A 25000-nucleotide genomic window follows, 5' to 3' on the forward strand; every position below is an offset into this window, starting at 1 on the left:
TTACTTATAAGATGCACTTTTACTGAAACCTCATTTTTTATTTATTTTTTCAACGTGTCTCACAGTACCCTGTGTGTCTGCAGGCAGGTTCGGTGCACCAGTGCAACTCTTGGCTCTGTTTTCTTTCTCATGCTGAACAAGCAGACACGCTTTACAAACCACAGGCTTTCGGATGTTCAACAAGTGGCAAAAAAAGTTACCCGGTGCAGCCCTGCTCAGAACCAGTTCCAACCTGACCTATCAGAGCGCTGGTGGAAGACAGAGAGAGTTTAAAAAAAAGAGAGAGAGAGAGCGAGAGAGAGAGAGAGAGAGAGAGAGAGAGAAGCCTCAATGACATAAGCCTAGCAACAGGAGTCAGCCAATCACAAGCCAGAACAACAGTCACAGGGTCCAATCTCTGTTTTTCGCCTCTCACTCCCCTAATCTAAGTTCCTCTCACAGGAAAAAAAAAGTAAAGAAAAAACTCCAATATGCAGCTGTGTGCACAGGCTCTATGAAGGAGTGCTAAGCTTTTATGAGCAATCGTTCCTGCTGCTTATTGTGTTTGAGGTCAACAGAAGTGCTGGCGAACTTTAGACTATATGGTGTGACAATGCTGGATATGAGAAGGGGAAAAAAATGAAGAAGAGAGAAAAGGCCTTGTAGTGAAATATGTAACGTCTTCAAAACTCAAGTGTTAAAGTAACGTTAAGAAATGTTCATGTAGAGAGAGAGTATGTGTGTGTGGGTGGGTGTGTGTGAAACATTTATTCTTTAAAATGTTTTTTAAAAAAAGTCCAAAACAAAAGAATGGACAATTCAGTGTGTTCCTCCCTTCTTCTTCTTCTTCTTCTCTCTGTCATGTCCTTTGTCTGAGACTCTCTCTCTCTCACTCTTTCCATTTTACTCAGTAGCAGATCTACACATCTCCAGAAAACCACTCCTATCGTCAGCAATTCTTTCTAGCCCTTTTTTGTGTAACTTGTCTTCACTTTCCTCCCTTTCTTACTTTCCTCTCCTTCCTCGCTTTCATTCCCTCCGCCCACCTTTTCCAGTGTTACTTGGCTACGGTGCTCGAGTTCTGACAACTGAGTCGGATCGAAGCCTTGCATCTGTCTTCCTGAGAGGTGCGGTCTACTAACACACACACACACACACACACGAAACAACATTCCCCAAATTAAACATGCTAGCACACATCATTACAAGTGTATAAAAGTTTACAGTTTGAAGTTAGGTTAAATCTGTGATGTCCATGGTTGTTTCTGAGATTTTGTCGTTGTTGTAACTGTTTCCCTATGGAAGTTTGTATTTACAAGTCAGTAAGTCAAAATTACGACATCTGATGCATTTAAGACTCTTTGGTAAAAGCAATCCAGAGCTTTTACAAAATAAAGAATGAAAATCAGGTGTTTTGCTTTGCTGTTTTTTTTTTTTAATTAAATTTGATTGTAATTGTACAACGTAGACTGAAATCAGCTTCTGAGACGAGTAAACGTCCGTTTTCATCTAATTTACCTTTGACCTCAGACGTCTCAGTGGAATCTGTTGTTTTTACCATGTTTTCTCTCTGACACGACCCCGACTCAGCGCTCAAAGGGAATCCTACTCGTAATCGACTTTGCGGTGATGTTCATGTGCGTTCGACTCAAAGAACACCGAACGATCCGCAAAAACGAACCTGAAGATGTTTTTGAGGAAAAAACAAGAGGAAATGAATTTTTTTTTGTTCATCTTTAGTAAACGCTTGTCTTTATGTTGCTGGATAGTTGGAGGAGAACCTCCACACATGGAATCCCACATGGACACTGTGGTGACCCAATTTATTTTTTTTTTTTACAAATTTGTTGGGTTTTTTTTTGTTTCCTCTGAGCAGAATGATGGTGAGATGCTTTGTCTGTAAAATGTTCGACCAAATCTTGTTGGTAAATGTAAACAATGAATATACTAACACTGTAATTCTCAACTCCTCAAACATAGAGCACGGAAATGTTTTTTCTTCATCCCTCGTAGAAAACCTTTCGGTTTTAGAAGCTGGTTGTACGAACACCAACAGAATAGGTGGAGGTCTGCTGAATGCTCTGCGTCTGAGGAAGCCAGAGTTCCCGTGGATGTTATTTTAAAAGGCAGAACTCACAGCTGTCGCAATACATGCAGCGCACAGCGTGCACACACCAAACAAAATACAGCAACCAGTAATATGGGAGAAAGCGAAGAAAAATGAACGCCTTCCTCTACTATCTTTAGTGTTCAGAACAACACTGGATAACTAATCACCGTCTCAGTGCTCTAACCCTGACAGCATGGGAATAGTCAATGCACACAATATATGGACACACACAGTGTAAAGAACAACTTCTTTTAATGTGACTGTGCAATGTGGAGTATTATGTCTATTGAAGATGTTATCAGTACGACGTTTCTAGGTTTAGATTGAGATTAATCTCAGTAGTCCCTTTGTAACAAACAAAAAAGAACAAAGGGTCATTAAGTCTCAGAAGATGTAATCAGGTGGTTAATTTGGATTGGAGGTTTGTTTTTTTTGTGATTGTTGCAGTCAAAAGTATGCAGGAGTGTTCAGGCTGAATAAGTCAAAGTCTTGAGCCAAATAATTAACAGTCTGCCATCTTGGCTGATTGACAGCTAATCTCCAGCTAACTGAAGATCTCCTTCTTTATCCCTTATCAGTCTGGCTCGTTCGTCTCTTTACGACGCTGCAGATAGGACGACCTGTAACCTGCTGGCTCTGCAGATCTGCACCGTAACTCCGACTCAACACGCTGAGCAGCTGTAATTGCGACCCGTTCCTCTGACCTTTAGATACAAATTCAGAAGGTCAACAACCTTCTGCTCTTTTCATCTTTCTATAAATCAACAACAAGGTGATAATTATTATAATATCTGAAGACCGGTCTGAGTGTCTACTTCTGTAGGAGTTTATCCAGAAACCCCTTTATTCCCAAAACATTAAAAGTACCTCATGGAGTACCTCATGGCCCTCGAGGCTTTTTATAACAAACCATCACTTACACTGTGTGAGAATACATGAAATAAAGTTTTAACCATCATCAAGCACACACTCCTTCCTCTGAAGCAGCACTTTCTCTTCACTCCATCTTTATTTCGCTCCTTATCAGTAGATTTGACAGACGAGACGTCAGATCGAGACACCGCTGTATCGTAGTCTGAAATGTAAGATTATTTCAACCACGACGAGTCTCTGGCCATAGAGATGCCGTGGGGTCGGGCATTTAAGTGGAGAGTAAGTTGATGGAAGATGATGTGGATGTGTGAGAACGAAACAAACCAAGTTATCAATGGAGGTGTCATCACGAATGTGAAGTCATTGTAAAAAGTACTACTTCATCCTGGACAAACACACACTGCGACACACAGAGGTTTATTATTAATCATATGAAAACAGACAAAAATAGAAAACAACATTTCCAAGAAAATCTCAAGATTTACACATGGTCATATTTCTTATACTTGGTTAAATTCCTTTTTTACAGCATGTGTTAAAATTAAAACTTTTAAATCCGTCTGTTTGACTAGCAAAAAAAAAAAAAACCCGAACAAATTTACGGCACTTGTGCGTCGCAGAGAAACGGATCCAGGCCGCGGTGCGCGTGTTTTAGAGGCCAAATGAGCGGCGCTCCAAATATCCTCCCCGCTGTAAGCGTGTTTGTCCAGCAGTTAATTAATAACCCAACCGTAAAATGGAAGAGAGAGAGAAAGAGAGGACGCACTCTGTACCTGAGGTTATTTTATATTCATAGATCACATATTTCTTTCCTTTGTGGTTCTCTAGTGGATCTTTGAGAAGAAATTTACTTTACACTCTCGCTCTGTTTCACGTGCCAACTTCCTCTGTCAGGAAAACAATTTATCGCTTTTATTCCTGTTCGACTGCCTAATCTGTCATCTGCGTTGGTTATGCAGCGATTTGCGATTTCTCTCAAGGCCACTCATGCGAGAGAGCAGAGAAGAGATGTCGAAATTTTAAAAAATAAATAAGAATAATAAAAAAACAGGATCTAGTGAGCCAAGCAACTCCATGTGGTCTTTGAGGACAACAACCTTCTCAACAATACAACATTTGTCAGACTGTATATTTGTAATCACACCCTTCAGTGTCACCCATATGAGGATGAGGTTCCCCTTTGAGTCTGGTTCCTCTTAAGGTTTCTTCCTTTACCATTCAAGGGAGTTTTTCCTCGCCACTGCTGCCTGAGTCACCTCAGACTTGCTCATAGGGGATAAATACAAACACATTTACACGGTGTTTTATAAATATTACAATTTTGTATTATATAACTTTTTTGTTTTATGTTTGTTCTCTAAAGCTGCTTTGAGACAATATCCATTGTTAAAAGCGCTATAAAAATACATTTGAATTTGATAATTAATTAGCGACTTTGGCTGTTTAGGTTGCGTCCAAAATCGCATAGTGTGAGAAGTGAAGAAGTGCACTTGAACCTGGATGATGCACTTATTCTAGTGTGGAACGTTCGACACCTTGCAATAGACGCTCACAGCTTTGCTTACGTAGCGAAAGAGGGACGAGGCGATCAGGTGCTAACGCTTGTAAAAAAAAAATAAACCAGCCAGTGACAGCCATCGTAATGGAAATACATCCAAACCTTTTAATTTAGTCCATCCGTTCATGCCTTCTACACAATGCTACACAATATAGTTAGCGCTATAGCTATCTACAGTTTAGAATATACAAAAAACAGTCTGCAGTGTGGAGCAAACTTGTGCTCGACCTCGTGAGACGTGTCCTATCTCCCTTTAAAAGAAACCGACACAATCTACGTTTGTTATCATTCTTTTCTGATGTGAGGCGAATGAGAGGCTAGCAATCTAATTCAATAACTATAGATATATCCTAATTGAAGTTTTCTAATCATTTATGTGCTTTTGACTTCTTAAAAATTTTGCATTTGAGGCTAAAATGATGAATTTTGTTATAAACTTTTGACCTAGACAAATTCTTTGGATCCCTGCTAAAGTGTGTCCGATGCCCAAATCCTGCTTTCTCACAAAAAATATAATACTCTATATAACATTTGTATATATATATATATATAAAAAAAAAAAAAACATGATAAGAAAAAAGTGAGACACTTTGTAGGGTTGTCTGTTATACAGAGGGACCTGGATGCATAAAAGAAAGAAATCAGAGAGAGAGAGAGATAGAGAGAGAGAGAGAGGAAGAGGGAGGATAAACCGGATTCAGGGATCTGCTGCACGCTTCATGGTGGTGAAATCCGTCACAATGCCTTCATATTCCTTATATGCCTTCATATTCCTTAATATTTTATTGTTAAAAAAATAAAAAATAAAATCACACATCACGTACAGACAAGATTTTTTTCAGCAGGAACACATCTTCTTCTGCTTCTTCTAGTCTCTACCCTGCTGCAAAAGGCAATATATATATGTTTATAAAGATATAAACGGCACAGACACTGATTGTGAAACACTAACCGCAGCAGAAACCTCAAACCGGAGCAAGAACACCGTCTGACATTCTCCACTCAGGGTTTTGTGTCATGTATTGCTACAGAAAAACAAAAAGACTCTCTCGCTGTCACCGGTTTAAAAAATAACCTCCGCATAACAGTTTTTACTTTACTGCCAACTCAGCTCCGTTATCACACCGAAGGGGCTGCGGCCTGCGATTACAGAGTAAAAAAAAACCGGTTAGTCTCCAAGTATCGGTAAAGGTAACTGTAGGTTAAAGTTATTTATGAAAACAAAATGAGGAAGCATGCTAAATATCCCTCCCTCCCTTTGTCTCTCCATCGCTCTTGCTCACTCTTATCCATCCATCCTCGTCAATGCCAAAAAAAAAAAATAAATTAGAAGAGAAACAGGTTGCACAGGCTTTCAGTTTCCGAATTGAATAACATGTTACAAAACAGGCAAGGGGAAAAAATGCCTTTAACAGAAACAACACAACATGTGAACTGTATAAAGAGAAAAATATTAGATATATAATGAGACAGCAGATATTCACGTTTTTTGATATTCTCGTTCTTGTTTTTTATTAGCTTTGGATGATAAACCAGCTCTCTCTCTCTCTCACACACACACACACACACACGCGCACGCACGCACACGCACACACACACCACACACATTTGTGTTGATTTGTATATTTCTGTAGCTACACCTAAACGCATGTATCTAAAGTCCCATTTGCATTGAGAGAAATAGAGTAATAGATAAAAGGATGGATGGATGGATGGACAGACAGATTATATATTGTATAATAACATGTTAAAGATGTTCTTGTTCTTGTAATATTCACAGTGTAAACCGAGCGCTTTGTTAGAAAGCGACAGAGCAACGATCCAGACTTGAGGTTAAAGGTAAAACGCAGGGTACCGTGAGGTCCTAATGCCTGCTAAATATCTGGACCTGAACTGAGTGTGTTTTCTAACCTTTGTTTCACAGGTCAAGGTCTCATACTAACTAAAGCTGAGAGTGTCTTCTGGGACTTTAAGAGGAAACACTCAGACAATGAAGCCCCTGAAATCTCTCTCTCTCACACACACACAGACAACACACACACACACAACCTGTCCAGTCACAATGAACCACAGCCAGACTCACACACTGTCACATCCCCAAGCCACACAATCGACACACACATTGACCATGAGATGAAAACACAGTAGAGGGCGACTATCCAGGCCGGACAACTGGAGCGACAGATGGTCATCTTCCCTTCTGCCTCGTCCCTCTGTCTCTGGGGAAAAGTGTAGTGTGCTTTATACGTGAATACAAACCTCCACTCAGTTACAGTGACTACGGGGCTCAACGTCTTTACCGTTTTGACAGTAAATTTGTTCCAATCCAATGTTTCCTCGCCTCAGAAGCTGATTTCAGGCTTACAAAAACAAAACAAGCAAAATGACTAAAAAATACGATTCCGCTTTGTACAATTACCATTACAGATGTAACGATAGTTACAGCTACAGCTAGTTTACAGCTACATGAACTGATAAATAACATCAAATAAAATGAATAACTTTAAACCAAAAACTTTTAAATGGCAATTTAAAAAAAATTGCTTTGTTTTTTTCCAGTTAATTAATAAAACCTTCATCTCACGCCATCCAAAACGACGTCGTAATTACCAAACCGAACAAAATTCCCAACTTGGGAATAGGAAATTCCCATTAGCACTTGAGCGTACCGTCTGAGCCTACTGGAGCACGAGGACAAAACCTAAGCACAAAATGATAACACTTCTAAAAGTTATTATTTGTCAAGTTTGTTGCACAAAATCTATTTCCACTATAGCTCTAGTTCTCTTTGTAAAACAGTCCTTTTTTTTTTCCTTGCCTGTTCTCACCTTCGCTCAGCAAGGGTTGGAATTTTATAAAATCGCTAACACAGGATAGTGGAGGAAGATCAACAAGCTTCCTCAGATCAAACGAGTCTGAATCTGAGCTAATAAAGACATACGGCTCTCAAAAACCCCGGACTGCTCCGAGGATCCCGTGTCGAAATGACTGTATTATTAAAAGCAAAAAAGTTCTGTGAGAAGATTCGAGCGCAGAGAACAATGACCCACTGAAGAAAAGGAAAATGAAAAAGGAGAAAGTTTCATTTCCTGTTGACTTGAAGACTTAAGCGTGTTATCGTAGCGTTTGTGTTCTCAATTCCAGACAAAACGGGGTGGGGGGGGTGGGGGGGGGGGGTTAAACCTCATACCTCACAAACTCACACTTGACCTCATTTCAGTTTCAAGATCTCATGAAATGATAATTAGTCTGAGAACAAGCAATATATTCAATAACATGCCTCTGATTCATAAACTCACTGAACGCAGGAGGTGTGTATTCTTTAATGACGATCTTCCTAGTGGGAAAACCTTGTATACAACACTGCTTCTTTATTTCCCCCTGTAAGACTGTAAGAATGTAAAAAAGTTACACACTGTTTCTCAGTGCTGTTGTCACAGCCTGTTTTTCTCTTTCTTTCTAAGAAAATGGGATGGTGTGCTGTATTTTAGCTCGCAGCTTGCTCTTTCCAGGCATGTCTATCATGTGGGTTTTTTTTGGTTGCAGGCAGGAATACTGCGCAGCCTTGAGGAGAAACTGTATGTATGCGGGCATCACTAACACATACTTATGGAAGTGTGTGTGTGTGTGTGTTAGACTCCAGTTAGTACTCTGTACACAATCACACACAGCTCCATTCTCCTTCTTTTCCCTTTCTCTCAGTCCCTCGAGCTGTATAAAAAAAACCCTGATATATGGCAGCACAGCTGAAAGCCACACACACACACACACACACACACACACACACACAACACACACACAACACAAATCTCTTTTCATTGCCACAGAAAGACAATCCTCTTCTTTCCATCCCTGACTTTTCAGATGAACACCAGATGAACAAAATGCACTGTACTACAGTACAAATCCTACAGACCAAGCTTTAAACTCCAACCCACGAATACACTCAGTACTAATATGGTCAGTATACAGAGTACTAAACAAATATTTGGTGGCTAATCTCCTGTAAATTTGCAGCAGCTCCTCAGTCATGTGTTTTAAGAAGGAAATTAGCTGGAAGGTTATTTCATGTTTTTAAAGATCCAGCCTTCAGTTCTTCATGTAATTAATCTCAAATCCCGCGTGTGGAACATGAGTCCAGCTCTCAAAGAAAGTTATTACGTTATGTGTGTCTGCACTGGGACGAGTTTAAAACAAGAATCCAGTGAGATTTTGAGTTTGACAATTTCTGCAAAACTAAACAAAAAAGCACAACAGTTCTACGAAATCAAACTTTTTTTTTTTTTTTTTTGGTAGCAAGAATCACAAAAAGGGACTAAAACATATTTTTGGCTTATTTTTTATTCTAGTCTAATATTTCTATTTGTTAATTTTTTGTGCTCATTTCAAATTGTATTCTTTATTGTTAGATTTTAAAATTGAATTTATTTCCAAATAATTTTTTTTTTCTAGAAAGAATTGTGTAAATCTGTCAAATCTAAATAAACTCATGTAATAAGTCTCATATTTGTTATATAAAAATAAAGAGATTTTTTTGCAGTGTCCATTTACACCTGCCTGAGATCTGCTCGGTGTGCGTCAAATGTTCTGATGTGTGTGTGTGTGTGTGTGTGTGTGTGTGTTTCTGCATTTTTCAACCGTTCCTGATCATGACCGAATCAATAAAAGGTCTCAAGGCCTCAGTGATGTCATTGATGCTTTCCTCGATAACCGAGCTGTGCTAGCTACATCTGGTGTAGGATTTACTTTTCACACAAAGTAAAAACAAAAACACACACAACACACACACGCTGCAAACCAAGTTAGCCGAATGACAACGTCGAGTGTGTGAGTGTTCACTTCACAGAGGGTCTTATAAGAAGCAAAAAGCAGATCCTTGCGATACACTGGAGGAAGGAAGAGGTGGAGATGGCACTAGAGCATCAGGGCAGGAAGTCCAAAGGGAAAGGCAACACACAGCAGCAGCTGGTATCATGACATCAACATATCAGCTGCCAGGTTTTGGGCCCGGATGACACCCAGACACCCAGGACAGAGCGTCCTGTCCTTGCCCTTTCCCATTTTCACACCATCCCTGACACTAATACAAACTATGTTAAGCTACACAAACATCCCCATAGTGCAAATCTACTACATCACACCAGCCAGGTAGCAGTGAGGCTCCACAGAGCAGGAGATACTTTACTTTTGCACAGTTCAGTTAGGCTCCAGAATGTGCATCAGGTATGGAGATAAAAATCCTCACACAATTGTGGAGAGTAAGTAGGGTCAGTCCAATCTTCACAATGTTGAATGTTCACAGGTCCCTTTGCTCCCAGGTTCCAATGTTCCCAGATCCATATGTTTCCTAGTTCCTATATTCCCAGGTTCTGATATTCCCAGGCCCATATGCTCCCAGGCCCCCATGTTCCCTAGTCAAGTCAAGAGTCAAGTCAAGAAGCTTTTATTGTCATTTCAACCATATATAGCTGTTGCAGTACGCAGTGAAATGAGACAACTTTTCTCAAGGATCATAGTGCTACATAAAACAAAGACAGGGCTAGGACTTAGTAAGTAGTCATGGCCACATAAAGTGCAACTGTGCAACCTAGTGCAAACAGTGCAGGACAAGACAAACAAGACAGTGCAGGACAAGACAGAGCAGGACAAAAGACAGTGCAGAAAAAAGGTTACAAGACAATACACAAATACAAAAAAGACAATACACAAAAGACAGTAAACAAAAAACAGCACCGACCAACCAGTGTCAATACTAGATGTAAATACTGTAAGTTCAGACAATATTGAATGCAGTAATACTAGAATAAACACAGTTTCTTAGCAGCAGGTCCTAGTTCCTATATTCCAAGGTTCCAATGTACCCAGATTCCAAAGATTGTGGGTTCGAGTCTCGGGCCGGCCACGACTGAGGTGCACAGCAACAGCAAACCCCTCTGACGAGTTCCCACAGCAAACCATCTCATATTAAGGTGAACACGTTCTTTAGGTTCCACTTATGTGTTTTATAGAGCTAAAGAACTTCGGACCCCTTTTTAATGACTTTGTTATGTATCATGTGAATCTGTGGAACGTAGGGCCTAGAGAACTCAGATCTGCTCCAAAGTAGATGGGTTCTTCTCGAGTAGGAGCAGCTTGTTTAAACACAAGCATCCCAATCAAATACAGAAAATTCAGAATGGAAAAGAAAATAGGATTTGTTTGTTTGCTAAAAACAACTTGATGCAAATAACTTGACTCCAACAAGTCTATTCTTTCTCGTTACTTGTTTACATTCCGTAAATACCCTTTAAACGCACTTAAAACAAGAGGAAGCTATTAAAGGAAAATTATTTCAGACATTTAACCGTGCTGTTTGGATCCATGCCAAAAATCTAATCAGTTCATCTGCAGGTTTGGATGATAATTCCATAAGGACCCTACAAACTATTTGTTCTAGAGATACCGAGCTCAGGAGAATCTCAGGTGGACGGACGGACAAAAGGCCATGGATGGAAGGATAAGCTGGTGTGGAAAAACTTTACACCGTTTTTAGGACACCTGTATAAAGTAATTCATAAATAAGGTCATAGTTATGTATTTAATATCGACCGCAATGTATTTACAGTACACAGAGCAGTAATTTCAGCATGACATATTATCTGGAATCACATGTTTTTCCGTCGCGTCACACAGCAGCAGTGGAGTCAACGCTGCTCCGAGGCACATCTCTGTTTTTATACAAACTCCATCATCGCACGAATGGAACTCTCGTACAACCTTCTGAAGAGCGCAGAGGTCAATCAAATTCAAATGCGATGTTAAGGAAATTGCGCAGGCCATTTAGCAGCAGGCTAATGGGAAAGACAAGAGAGAGCGAGAGAGAGAGAGTGAGTGAGTGAGAGTGAGTGTGATATTAATGGACAGGCTGAACCTGGCATGCTGTTTTATTGCGGAGAGTTAAGAACATTCATGCTTGGGAACACAGGAACAGGATTCGTGCTATTTTAATCGAACCAGAGCCAACGAGCAAAAGCATTACGTGCATAATGTGCGAAAATCCTGAAGGACGTTGTGTCTCTTCGGCGTCATCACAAACGCATCTGTCATCTTAGCAACCGGCCAGTGACCAAACATACACTGTGTCTCCTGATGTGTTCGATCTGCTGAACGCAATGTTCAGCTCATTCCATGGCAGAAAAAGGTGTAAATATTGTGTGTGTGCTTACTGTTGTGTAAGGGAGAAATGTAAAGCATGGAAGTAAAAACATATCAGATATTTGTTCTTCCCCCTATATACTAGTGTTACAGAAGAGCAGTTATTATTTCAATTTTCCTTGAAAAACATCTCCACCCTTTCTTCAGGCAAGACCTTTAGTTGCAAACTTTTCTGAAGTGTGTGTGTGTGTGTGTGTGTGTGCTTCTTCGAACACGGCACCCTTTTCTTCGAAAGCATTATAATAAAAACTAGCATAGACTCTGAGGAAAGTCTTAACCAAACATTAAATCAGGAGCAAGTCAGCCCATAACACACACACACACACACGATTATCTATAACAGAAGGAAGCAGGACAGAGAGAGAAAAGAGAGAGAGAGAGAGAGAGAGAGAGAGAGAGAGAGAGAGAGAGAGAGAGGGAGGGAGGAAAAGAAATTAGAGAAGTTATGGCTGTTTTCTTTTCTGTACTCTGCAGCTGTGTCACAGTCCAGACGACAATTTATAGCCTACATCATGCAAAATGTCTCACCTTGGTGTCAGAGGACAAAAAATAGCCCCAGAGAGAGACTGGCAAACACAATCACACCCACACACACCCACACACACGCGGTGGTTATAAAAGGCAACTTGGGGACGAAAAGGGGGTGTGTGAGGGCCACATGACAAAAAAGAAGCTATCAGCTCTGTGCCACAAACAGGGACCTGTAGCAAACGTGTTATCTAACTGCCACACACACACACACTCACACACACACACACACACACTCACACACACACACTCACACACACACACTCACACACACACTCACACACTCTCACACTCTCACACACTCTCACACACACACACACACACACACACACACACACACACACACACACACACACACACACACACACACACACACACACACACACACACTCACACACACTCACACACACACACACACACACACACACACACACACACTCTTGCTATGCTCTGCTATTTCGACATACATTCTGAGGTTTTTTCCTCCTCACGCTTAAATTTCATTGATTCATTCTGTTTCAACTCTGATATTTCACACTGTTTGTTTATTTGAAAATTTCAGATCAGGAAGTGATGTGTGTACAAGAATCTGTGTCGTAAAAAACTTTGCAACCAATCTGCAGCCCCTCGAGCTATCGCTCAGACAGAATCGTGATTCTGAATCGCAGCATAAAGACGGAGTAGAAAAGAAATCCTTGGTGATGAAGTGGATCTGAGTAACTCTGTAAAATTGTAACATCACAAGTGTTTCAGTGACGACGGGGTGTTTTTATTATTATTATTATTATTATTATTATTGTGCTGGAGTGGCGTGAGAGAGAGGTGTGTGTGTGTGTGCGCATGTGTGTGTATATATGTGTGTGTGTGTAGGGATCAGGAAGTTCTGCTGATGGGGGGCTCTGGGTGTCTCTTCCTTTTGTTCTCATAGCCACCCACTTCTCTATCTCTCTCTCTCTCACACACCCACCCACCCACCCACACACATACACACACACACACACACACACACACACACCTCTCTCACGCCACTCCAGCCCGTCCCATATCTCTGCCAGCTCAGCATTTGTGTGTTCTAACAGGAAAGACCAGAGCAAGCTTCTCTCAGTAGCATTGTACTCTCCAAATCTGTACACTGTGTTTGTGTGTGTGTGTGTTGTTGTGCACTGTATAAACACCTACATGCATGTTTTAGGCCTAATGGCTGGAGTGCTGCTACCACACACACACACACACACACACACGCGCACACACACAATTTCTGTGCACGAAATCTCCATAATTTCACAATGCAATCTGTTGGTTGTACCAAAGTCACTGCAGCTCCAGTGTTTCCTTCTTGTTCTATTACAACATCGACTCACGTCTCGTCCTCCTCGCTCAAAACCCGAAGCCCAACCCGAGACGGTGTCCTGATGACTGATTGTGAAGTCATGTCTGAGCATGTTTTCTTCAAAACACCGGTAAACTTCAGATTTAAATGATAACAATTAAAATGACAAAGAGAATGTGTTTTTTTTAATCGGTGCAGCACTATATTGCTTTTAAGGAATGCTAGAGCAAGAGCTGTGATTTCATTTTTTTTTTCACCCAATGTGTCACTCATTCGTTTATCTTTAGCAGCTGTTTTTCTCCACGACGTTAACGCTACACTTTCTAATACTCTGCATGTTTTATCGCAAATGTTGACAAAAAAAAAAACAGCAAAATTAAGCATTTGTGGTTAAAACAATGCAACGTTGATGATGTGTCGGATCATGTGCGGTTTTATAATAACGAAAACAAAAGACAAAAGAGTTGCTGTGTTTGCAGAGGAGAAAAACAACTTAAAAAAACATTATATTAAAAAAATAAATAAATAAAATGTGGCAATGAACCTCATTCAGGTCATTTTAACAACCTAAAACATTCACACATGTAAGAAGACGTAAATATTGACTTATCACCTGAACATCGAGCTGCGGCTCTGAATGCAGCTTTATGTACACGCTGAATGCAGGCTGTGATAGAGAAACACTGCATATGTGTTTCACATGTGTGTGTGAGCATGTGTGTGTTTGAGTGTGTGTGTAAGCATTTGTGTGTGTCTGTGTGTGTGTGACAGAGAGAAGGAGTCACCCTGTATACACTGTATACTGTACAGGTGTGTTTGTGACAGAGGGGGCTTTTTGTTTGAAAGAGTGTGTGTGTGAGTGTCAGAAAGAGAGAGAGACACAGAGAGATAGAGAGAGGCTGATAGAGTGTGTGAGAGAGTGAGGGTTTGTGTGAGAGAATGAGAGTGTGTGTGAAAGAGAAACACAGAGAGATAGAGAGAGGCTTGGTGTGAGAGAGCGAGTGTGTGTGTGTTTGTGAGAGAGACACAAAGAGATAGAGAGAGGCCCGGATGTGTGTGTGAGACAGAGAGGCTTGGTGTGTGAGAGAGTAAGAGTGTGTGAGAGAGTGTGTGTGAGAGAGTGTCTATGAGAGAGAGATGGATAGAGGCTTGTTGTGTGAGAGAGAGTGAGGGTTTGTGTGAGAGAGTGTGTGTGAGAGAGAGAGACACAGAGAGAAAGAGAGAGGCCTGGTGTGTGTGTGACAGAGATAGAGAGAGGCTTGGTGTGTGTGTGAGAAAGTGAGAGTGTGTGTGAGAGAGTGTCTATGAGAGAGAGGTAGAGAGAGGCTTGTTGTGTGTGAGAGAGTGAGGGTTTGTGTGAGAGAGTGTGTGAGAGAGAGAGAGACAGAGAGGCCTGGTGTGTGTGTGTGACAGAGATAGAGAGAGGCTTGGTGTGTGTGTGAGAAGAGATTGTCTATGAGAGAGTGTCTATGAGAGAGAGGTAGAGAGAGGCTTGTTGTGTGTGAGAGAGTGAGGGTTTGTGTGAGAGAGTGTGTGAGAGAGAGAGAGACAGAGAGGCCTGGTGTGTGTGTGACAGAGATAGAGAGAGGCTTGGTGTGTGTGTGAGAAAGTGAGAGTGTGTGTGAGAGAGTGTCTATGAGAGAGTGTCTATGAGAGAGAGGTAGAGAGAGGCTTGTTGTGTGTGAGAGAGTGAGGGTTTGTGTGAGAGAGTGTGAGAGAGAGAGAGACAGAGAGGCCTGGTGTGTGTGTGACAGAGATAGAGAGAGGCTTGGTGTGTGTGTGAGAAAGTGAGAGTGTGTGTGAGAGAGTGTCTATGAGAGAGAGATAGAGAGAGGCTTGTTGTGTGTGAGAGAGTGAGGGTTTGTGTGAGAGAGTGTGTGAGAGAGAGAGACAGAGAGGCCTGGTGTGTGTGTGTGACCGAGATAGAGAGAGGCTTGGTGTGTGTGAGAGTGAGAGTGTGCGTGAGAGAGTGAGAATGTGTGTGTGAGAGAGACACAGAGACACAGAGATAGGCCTGGTGAGAGCTTGGTGTCTGTATACAGCAGGTGTAACAGGACAGGAACAGACTTCTGTCTCATTTGTACCACATCATTAAATCTAACCACAAACCATTCAGATGTGTTCGATGTTGTAATTGACAACAAATTTCTGTTGTATAAACTGTACAGATCACACAGCTTTATAAAAATAATCACTCGTGCACTCAGGTGTGTTAACGTCACTCTCTCTGCGCTGTGCTGAATCACACCACCCTGAAGTCCACCATGTTTTTGTGATTTTCAGGGCGTTTGATTGAACATGTTCAGTTCCTCTGATGTGACTAATCCCCAGTGCCTACAGGTGAGCAGTGAGGCACGAGTTCTTTTCACAGTTGTTTTTTTTTTTTTTAGAGTATTATTCCTATTTTCAGATATTTGCTCATCACTCATCAGTGCTTGTGTGTTCATGCTGAGGTGTTTATCACCACATCTGAGCTCACGTCGCCGACGGCGCCCTGTATCGCCTCATGAACTTGAACTTCGTCCTCATGCTCGGTAGTTTCTAAACGTTTCCGAAACGCTGAATAATAATTGTTTTTTCTCCTGCTTTGTACCACAGAGCTGTTAAATTCTCACGGAATTCAAACGAGATTGTTCTGATACGTTACCGTTTCTATAGCAACAAGTCTGTAATTAAAAGTTAAATCGTCGCCTGCTTGAATAAAACGCTTTAAAAAAACGTGTTACTTCAGGAACAAAACAATATGTCAATGTTTTGACAGATGACAGAAACGAACCGTTAAAAATAAACAAAAAAAAAAAACCCAATACACGTAGTTTGTTAATGAATACGTAAAAAACGTAACAGAGTTACTGTGACTGGAATAAGGCGCTTCCGTGTAGGAACAGTACCTCCTCATTACACAACCTTGGCCTTGATTATTTTCTTGTAACAGCATGTCCGGTCGTGTTTTATCGATCCTTTGATGCTTCCTTGTTCCTTATACGATGTTTTGGCTGCAGTGTTCACTTGAATTGTCTTGCTTGTGAAGTAAATAAACAAAGACGCAAAGGATGGATGGACAGATGGATGGACAGATGCTATAGAGTGTACATGTTGTACATGGCTGGATTCTGGATTCTCTTTGGATTCTGAAGCAGCTCAAGAAAATATATTTTTGCCTTTGTGTTTTTGCGAGTTGTACAATAAACAGATGACACTTGTCTGATCCGTCCCCTGCCCTCCTCTCCCCTCCCCCGTACTCTCCCAGCATGTTACCAGCTCAGGAGCTGAGGGCATGCATAGGACAGACTCATTAGCTTATTTTCTCTGTGTGTGTGTGTGCGCGTGCATGCATCGAATATCTGTCGTGTCACAAAAGGTCAGGCGACCCGTCCCCCCGCTGCATGTCCCGTACATACTCGTCGTGCTGTTTTGTCAGCGTGTTTGTTCCCGGTGTTCTTTCGCTCCCCTGCTCCACCCCTCCAGTGTTTGTGTTACCAGATGCTGCTCCGTGACTGAGCCTTGCCTCACTGCTATTAAGTAGCTGGGAACACAAACAGGACTCGGAGATAGGCAGCTGGAGAGAAAGTGCGGCTGTTTATCAGAGAGAGTGTACGAGGGACGAGATGTGTTTGTGTGTGTGTGTGTTCTTGCACTCTAAACATGCTGATTAGCTCTTATTAGACCCTTAAGAGGCCTGAGCAGTTACTTCTTGTCAATCTTATTCACTTTTTGCTGAATAAGGTTGTGTGTGTGTGTGTGTGTGTGTGTGTGTGTGTGTGTGTGTTTTCGTGTGTGTGTATATATATATATATATATATATATATATATATATATATATATATATATATATATATATATATATATATATATATATATATATATATATATACACACACACCTATCACTCTGTATGTAGGTCTGTATGTATCTATATATCTTGCTGTACATATGTATCTCTGTGTGTATGAGTGTGTATCTGTCTGACTGTGTGTGTGTGTGTATACATGTGTGTTCCCTCTCCTGCTGCTCCTGCTCTCTGTATGAGATTGTTTACTGCTGATGGTACGAGTGCAGACATGTTCCGGTTCCGACACTCTCTGTGCTGTTGCTTGTTTTCCTCCAATTTCTCTTTTTCAGTTTTGTTGTTTTTTGCTGCACGATGACCGATTTCTGCATTTCTCTGTGAGATTCTGCGAATACAGCAAAACATCTCTTTAAACAAACCACTGTTGCATCTTGTTATAGAACTGACTTCCTAAAAAATATCATAACCTCATTTTTCCTTTTTGAGAACATTAAAGGTGCACTTTATAATCGCTTGGCACATTTCTAACATGTAATGTGAAACTCATCAGTGTAGATCTTCATCATATGGAGTCTGTTTACATTTTTCTGGCCCTGAAATGACCCTTGGCTGTTGTGCTCTTCATCACATAGGCAGTAGAGGGCTTGAAAAATTACAGACTGCTGCTTTAAAGCCTCAGATGTACGCTGAGGTTATTACCGGACAATTTTTCTATTTCACTTTGCCGCTCAGACTGGGTTCGAGTTAACGCCTTACGCTTAAATATGCTTCAAAAAGATCTTAAAAAAAACAAAAAACACGTCTTTGACGCCTGCAGCATGAGAGAAATGTGTAACCCTGAACAGGAAGTGAAGCACAGTGTCTTGCCCTCTGCAGGAAGTCATGCTGCACATACAAAGCTGTCTGAGCCTGGAGGGAAAGTCCCTTACCACACACACACACACACACACACACACACACACACACACACACACACACACACACACACACTCTCTCTCTCTCTCAAATGATTTATTTATTTGTTTTGGAGAATGTGAAAAGATGCATGTAAGGTTTTAGAGAACTTTCTTGAACTCTAAAGAGAAAAACATGCAATGTATAGAGTGACTCTCTCTGTCACACACACACACAGTCCCACACACACACAGTCCCACACACACACAGTCCCACACACACACACAGTCCCACACACACACACACACACCAAGCCTCTCTCTATCTCTGTCTCTCTTTCTCCCCCTCACACACATATGCTCACACACTCACACAAAAACACACCAAGCCTCTCTCTATCTCTCTGTCTCTCTCTCTCCCCTCACACACACACACACACACACACACACACACACGCACACGCACGCACACACCGATCCTCTCTCTCGAAGTCAAGAAAACTTTACAAAGCATCATAAATGTTAGATAAACTCTTTTCATCACCGTTTCCACATCATGGATCACACTGTATATTTTACCCGTTCATTTTTTTCACTATATGTTTAAGATATGGAGCTTTTCACTGTATGTTTAAGTTACTATAGAAACAATAACCTATAAAAGTAACTCTGCATTATCATATGATTTATATCCATTAACAAGGATGCAATCCTTATCCATTTTCCTTAAATGCTTGAAACTACAACTTGCTCACTATATACCCAACTTCTTACTACTGTAATTCTACAATCTGACTTTAACCAGTTCTGCTTTTTGACTCTCGGTTCCTCAGGAAATTTTTTTTTTTATCGGTGTTGTCGCCTTCTGCGTTCTCGCCACAGATCCAGTTCCTGCTCTTCGCAGTTCCATATTAATGCATTTCATCTCCAACATCATAGTTGTTTTTTTTATCCATTTCCAGTCACTCTGTCTCTGTCTTGAGGTAAATAAGACAAAAGCAGAGTAAAGAGCTTCATCTACAACGATTACATTACAACATGTCCAGCATACTAACGCCTTCTGAGCACTCGGATTCAACACCGCTGGGGTCGAAATACTGATTAACATCCGGGCTATGTGTTGTTAGTGAAGAGCTCCGTTTGTGTTAGTGGACATTTCTGGTTAGTGGACATTCTCCCTGAAGCAACCATCAGGTCATCCAGTTGAAATGCCGACACTTCAGAAAGCGTTCTAATTAAGCTATGGAGCTGTCTAATGTTAGATTACTGTTTCATAAACAAACAAACAAATAAACAAACATGAAATGGTGTGAAGGAGTTTACAAATTCGTACATTTATAATAAACAACATATCAGAGGAAGATTAGAGCTTATTAGCGATTAGCGGCCACGTTTTTTTTTTTTTCACATTTCTCTGTGAATTGTTGTTTAGTGTTTAGTCTAGTCTCCGCCCCCTGTCTTGTGATTGGTTAGGACAAGTGATGTGTTTTTGTGATTCGTTTTGCATTTCCATAATAAACGCCGATTTATAAATGCTGATTTGCGTCCTGCCTCGACACACAGCGACGCATTAATACAGAACTGAATCGTGATTATTCACAGTGACGCTCAGGTCCAATGTTGTTTAACACATCTGGCCATTTCCATCACATAATTAGTGCAGTGTGTTGATTCTAAAGCTAAATTCACTCAGGGGATCTTCTAACTGCCCCTAGCATACAATCTCCTCTGGTGAAATGAGAAAATGAATGAATTTAACCCAACACAACTGGGTAAATTACATCGCAATCATCAAAGTAGCGGTAACAAAATACCATTAATGACAAGCGAAAGCTAGGGGTTTGAGACATGAGCTGCTCGACAGGACGGTATTAAACCTCCCCAAATAAAACTGTGCTGTGCTTACACAGAATGTAAAACGAGACCTGGCAGAGAGTCAATACGTGCTCGTAAACACATCAGTCATCTAAAAAGAGCGCTTTAGACAACATTCCTTTAGTGAAATTCGTGGAAAAAAATTCAAATCGCTTGGACTGGAGCCTGTGTTTCTAAAAGAGACTGATGATGATGATGAAGGTGCATGCGTGTCTAGGAGGTTGTGTTCGAATGTAAAGACAAAAAAGCACAGCTCTGTGCAGGACATTCAAACCCCAGTTCCAAGAATTTCTAGCCGAAAAGCTGAATGAAGGAGCAATAAAAGAAATGCAGTTTAAAACAGCTTGCAACATTCAGGGCTCAACAAACAAACATCTCTCGCCTTTTCCTAGAAATTTTTGAACCGAGTCCAACTTTTGAGATGCTTGAGTTCTTGAGCCCTTTCCCTCCCACTCTCTCTCTCTATCTCTCTGTCTGTTTTTTTCCTCTTTCAACTGCTTCAATGTTCTATTTTTTTCCCCGACTCACAAACGCAAACACATTCTAGAGGTGTGGAGGTGTGTCTACTCCCGGCCAATCAGAGCCAGGCAAAGCTGCGGGGTTTAGACAATGGGATGTCAGCATGGGTTGGAGTGAAGATGGGAATGTGGAAGAACAGAACTTGTTTTGTGGTCTACTTTTTTCTCCAGTTCACTCTCGCTGTAATGATGGACTGTGTTAATGGTGGAACGTAAATAGACCCTGGACTCTTGCCTGTATTAAATGGGGGCTCGCTGGTAAACAAGAAACACACACACACACACACACACACACACACACATGCTGTAATTGAGTAAGCCAGTCAGAGGGTGGGGTTCGCCCATAACTCTAGCTGAAAGAACTATTTGTACTGAACAGAAGCAAAAACACCTGGACACGATGTTCATTAGAGTCAGCGCACACACACACACACACCAATGGGACATGCATTTTAAAAGGAAACCCACACATTTAATTTACACACATGCTGTAACACACCAGAAAAAGAAACGCCCCATTAATGCGGATTAATTATTAATATTGCTGTTTATTAGGCTGACAAAGCAGAAATCCTTCCCTGGTAAACGCCACTGAATTATTAACCTGTGCATACAGGTGGAACAAATGAACTCTCTGCACTATCGATGGACAAAAAAAAAAAAAATAGAATTGAGAAAAAATAAATAAAATCAAAGCATGTATTAGCAAAAACTGACTCGAGGTCATCGACCTACAGTAGCGGACAGTGTGGACGGATAAAAAGAGGACGGAACGGAGCAGTGAGGAACGCAACATAAACCGTGTTAGTGAGAAAGACAAAATGGCTTTAGATTCACGATGGTTTCACACATGGAGGATTTATTATTTCACGTATTTCCAGAGTGAAATACATGTGATGTGTGAAGCCAAAGACCAGGAGTGAAAAAATGCTTAATGCTATTGAATGTAGTTAGCGTTAAAGCTTTTATGTGTGATGGAAGGCAGAAAGTGTTAAAGCCATCACAGTTTTGCTGAAGTTTTGCTGAATTGTGGATTTCAAAATCCTCCAGTGTCAAACAAACAAACAAATAATAGTAATTAACTAGCTTTGATGTGCCAATAGTTTTGGAAAAACTTCAATACACTGTACATTCCCTCTAGTAGTTAAAAATGTAATAATCTTTTGTGGTACAAGCCTCCGATGTTCAGCCATTTACCCGATAAACATTTAATTTCTACTTCTATACGGAAAAACTCAAATTCAACTGTTTGATTGGTGAACATGAGAATTTGTGTAAGAATTTACTTTACCATGTGTTTTAAAAAGGGGCACAGTATCTTAGTGGTTAGCACGTTTGCCTCACGCCTCCAGGGTTGGGGGTTCGATTCCCGCCTCCGCCTTGTGTGTGTGGAGTTTGCATGTTCTCCCTGTGCCTCGGGGGTTTCCTCCGGGTACTCCGGTTTCCTCCCCCGGTCCAAAGACATGCATGGTAGGTTGATTGGCATCTCTGGAAAATTGTCCCTAGTGTGTGATTGCGTGAGTGAATGAGAGTGTGTGTGTGTGCCCTGTGATGGGTTGGCACTCCGTCCCGGGTGTATCCTGCCTTGATGCCCAATGACGCCTGAGATAGGCACAGGCTCCCCGTGACCCGAGGTAGTTCGGATAAGCGGTAGAAAATGAATGAACGAATGAATGAATGTGTTTTAAAAAGATAAGCCAACATCAAGACCAGAGAGTTGTCTATGGGAGAAACCTTATTCAGCTTTTAGAAGCTGAGAACAATATGGAATGTTCTGGAGAAGAAAGAAACCACTGGGGTACTGAGGAACCAGACATGTCACTCAAGGAAAACAACATCAACTGGCAACAAAAACATTGTGAAAACTGTAAAGAAAAACCTAAAAACAAAAGTCAATGGTATCATAAACAATCTCCACAGCCAGGGGTGAAGGAATAATGATCCACTGACTGAATAAGACCTCCAGAGCAAAACTATCAAGGCCAAAGCACAAGATTCAAACATCTCATTATTCGATACAATCAGAAGGATAGACTGGAATTCACAAACAAGGACAGAGATGAGCTACAAAAGTCCTGAAACCAAGTGGAACGTCTACCAAACTGATGGAAAACCAAAGTGTGGAGAAAGTAAGGATCTGCTTACGATATAAAACAATCCGTGAAGCACGATGGTGGTAGGAAGCATCATGGTTTGGGCTCACATGGCTGATTCTGGAACATTCTCTCTAGTCTTTGATGATGATGGAGCTCATGATGGTACATGCATTTCACCTTTTAAAGAGAAGAACGAAGTGAGAAAACCATCGAAACTCACAAAAAGAAACTGGACTACAAACTTAGAACTTCACAACAGAAGAACACAGGAGTGTCGTGATTCTGTGTGATTCCATGTGGCTTTAATGAAGAACTTACAAAAAATAAAACCAACAAACAAACCAATCTGTTCCAATACTTCTGCTTGTGCCATGAAAAACAGAGGTGGTCTGATGCAAACGGTTCAGTTTTCCTGAAATGTCTGATTTCAGGATCACCCTGTACCACACATCTCGCCAACATTTCATGCCCTGTACATTTCCGGTTGGAGCTTTAGGTTTAAAAAAATCACACCATTATGTACAGGGCTGGTAGAAGAACAGGAGGTTTTATTGTGTAAGCCTGCATGCGAGCGTGTAGATGGTATACGGATGTATGTACCGTGTCAGATCTAATTGCCCTTGTTGCTTGTAATCATTGCTTTAAACTCCTGCAAACTGCTGCACTGTTTATTACTCTGTTCAAAATCTGCTGAAGGAAGGACAAAATAAATAAATAAATAAATAAATAAATAAATAACGGCGTGCCTGCTGAACGCATCGCTGACTCGACTAGAGACGACATTTCTGCCAAAATGATCACTAAAAATACAGGCTGGAGGCGGACGCTCCCGTATTCCTGTCGGTCATTTAGACGTTTCCACACACCGTGGAACCTCAGGATAATAAGAAAATTAATAACAACAGGTACTTCCTGGAAAAAAAAAAAGCGAATAAAATGACTCAGTCGTTCCTTGTGTGATGTTATGAAATAATCAGAAGGTTATAAACCAGGTTAAAGGTTCAAGCAAGTGCTTTTTCTGCTCTTCCAGTTTGAGTTGGATCGTTTCAAAACAACGCTCCTGAGCCGCTTTCTCGATAACGATAGGCCTTTTGTCTGTTTGTACTGGTTCATATCCAAAATCGAATACAAAAGCCTTTGTAAAGACGATAAGTTGATATTTTTTTTTTTTTCCTTTTCTGTTTACCTTGGCGGAAAGCCAAGGAGAAAAGTTGCGCGGGATCAAATTTCTGTCTGCTTATGAAGGGCAAATCTGTAGCAAAAGGATGAGAGCTAGGTGAGCGAGTCGGGGCACCAGGAGACATCCGGGACGCTGTGGGGCCAAGAGGTGTTTAAGTCGGTGTCTGGATTTGTGTGTGTTCTGTATCAGGGTTCTTCCAGGACGGTTCTCTACACTTTATTATATACCCAGTAAATGTGTGTCTTTATATCAGTCCGATTCGTAAAGTTTGGATGCGCTATAGCTAAAGCACTGTGTGTGTTTGTGTGTGTGTGTGTGTGTGTGTGTCACTCAGTAAGAAACATTAAGCCAGTTTAGAGGAGACTGATGAAGATGATGGCTTGTGGCATCTTTGTGTGTATCACTGCACTCACAACAGGTTTATTTTTTCATCTCTAACTTTCTCTCTCTCTCTCTCTCTCTCTCTTTTTCCGTCCATCGTATACTCCACTTCCACGGTCCCCTACTGTTCTCTTCCTCCCAGGCTGATCTCTACCGTTCACCATTAAACACTATTATGTATTATTTCCAGAATAATGCAGATGTTTAGATTGAACACTTGGCATTTTGTGCCTTGGTTGCTCTCTTGGTCTCACACACACTCACAGTTCTATCAGCAGGTTTCTATCTTTGCCGTAATCTCCCACTCAGATAATAAATTCTTCGACGGTCGGGCCAAATTGTTGCATCACCTTTTACTAATAGGACAGTGTAAATGTAGGCGCGATATCGGATTGTGTAATTGAGCACCTGTCGCGTTGTAATTTGCACAGCATGAAACCGCACACTGGCAAACTGACACTAATAACATCTGAGCTAATCGCTTTGTTTCTTTCGTCATGTGGTGGCAGGCGGAATTCCAGGAATCGGCTTCCTGCTGAGGTTGTTCTGGGTAGAGAAGGTGAAAAATATTTTGGTACCAGAAAGAGAAAGAGAGAGAGAGAGAGACGGTCAATCAATGCATCAGCCAACCAATCGTAGCATTTCTGTGAGCTGTATACAGAATGAAAGAATGATGCAAAAACACTATACATGTT

General features: G+C 41.1%; 2 protein-coding genes across 3 annotated transcripts in view; one reads left to right on the forward strand and one right to left on the reverse strand.

Annotated features, from left to right (window-relative positions):
• armc2 (armadillo repeat containing 2) overlaps positions 1-2931 on the forward strand; it is a 25449-nt gene extending 22518 nt beyond the window's left edge. The window contains exon 19 of the mRNA XM_060884395.1: positions 2668-2931. The gene's annotated coding sequence lies outside the window, so the exon portion shown is untranslated. The remainder of the gene's footprint in view (positions 1-2667) is intronic.
• Positions 1-25000, reverse strand: part of sesn1 (sestrin 1) — a 43309-nt gene that overhangs the window by 7160 nt on the left and 11149 nt on the right. The window lies entirely within an intron of this gene.

Source organism: Tachysurus vachellii, chromosome 12, assembly GCF_030014155.1.
Source record: "Tachysurus vachellii isolate PV-2020 chromosome 12, HZAU_Pvac_v1, whole genome shotgun sequence".
In the NCBI taxonomy this organism is placed as follows: domain Eukaryota; kingdom Metazoa; phylum Chordata; class Actinopteri; order Siluriformes; family Bagridae; genus Tachysurus; species Tachysurus vachellii.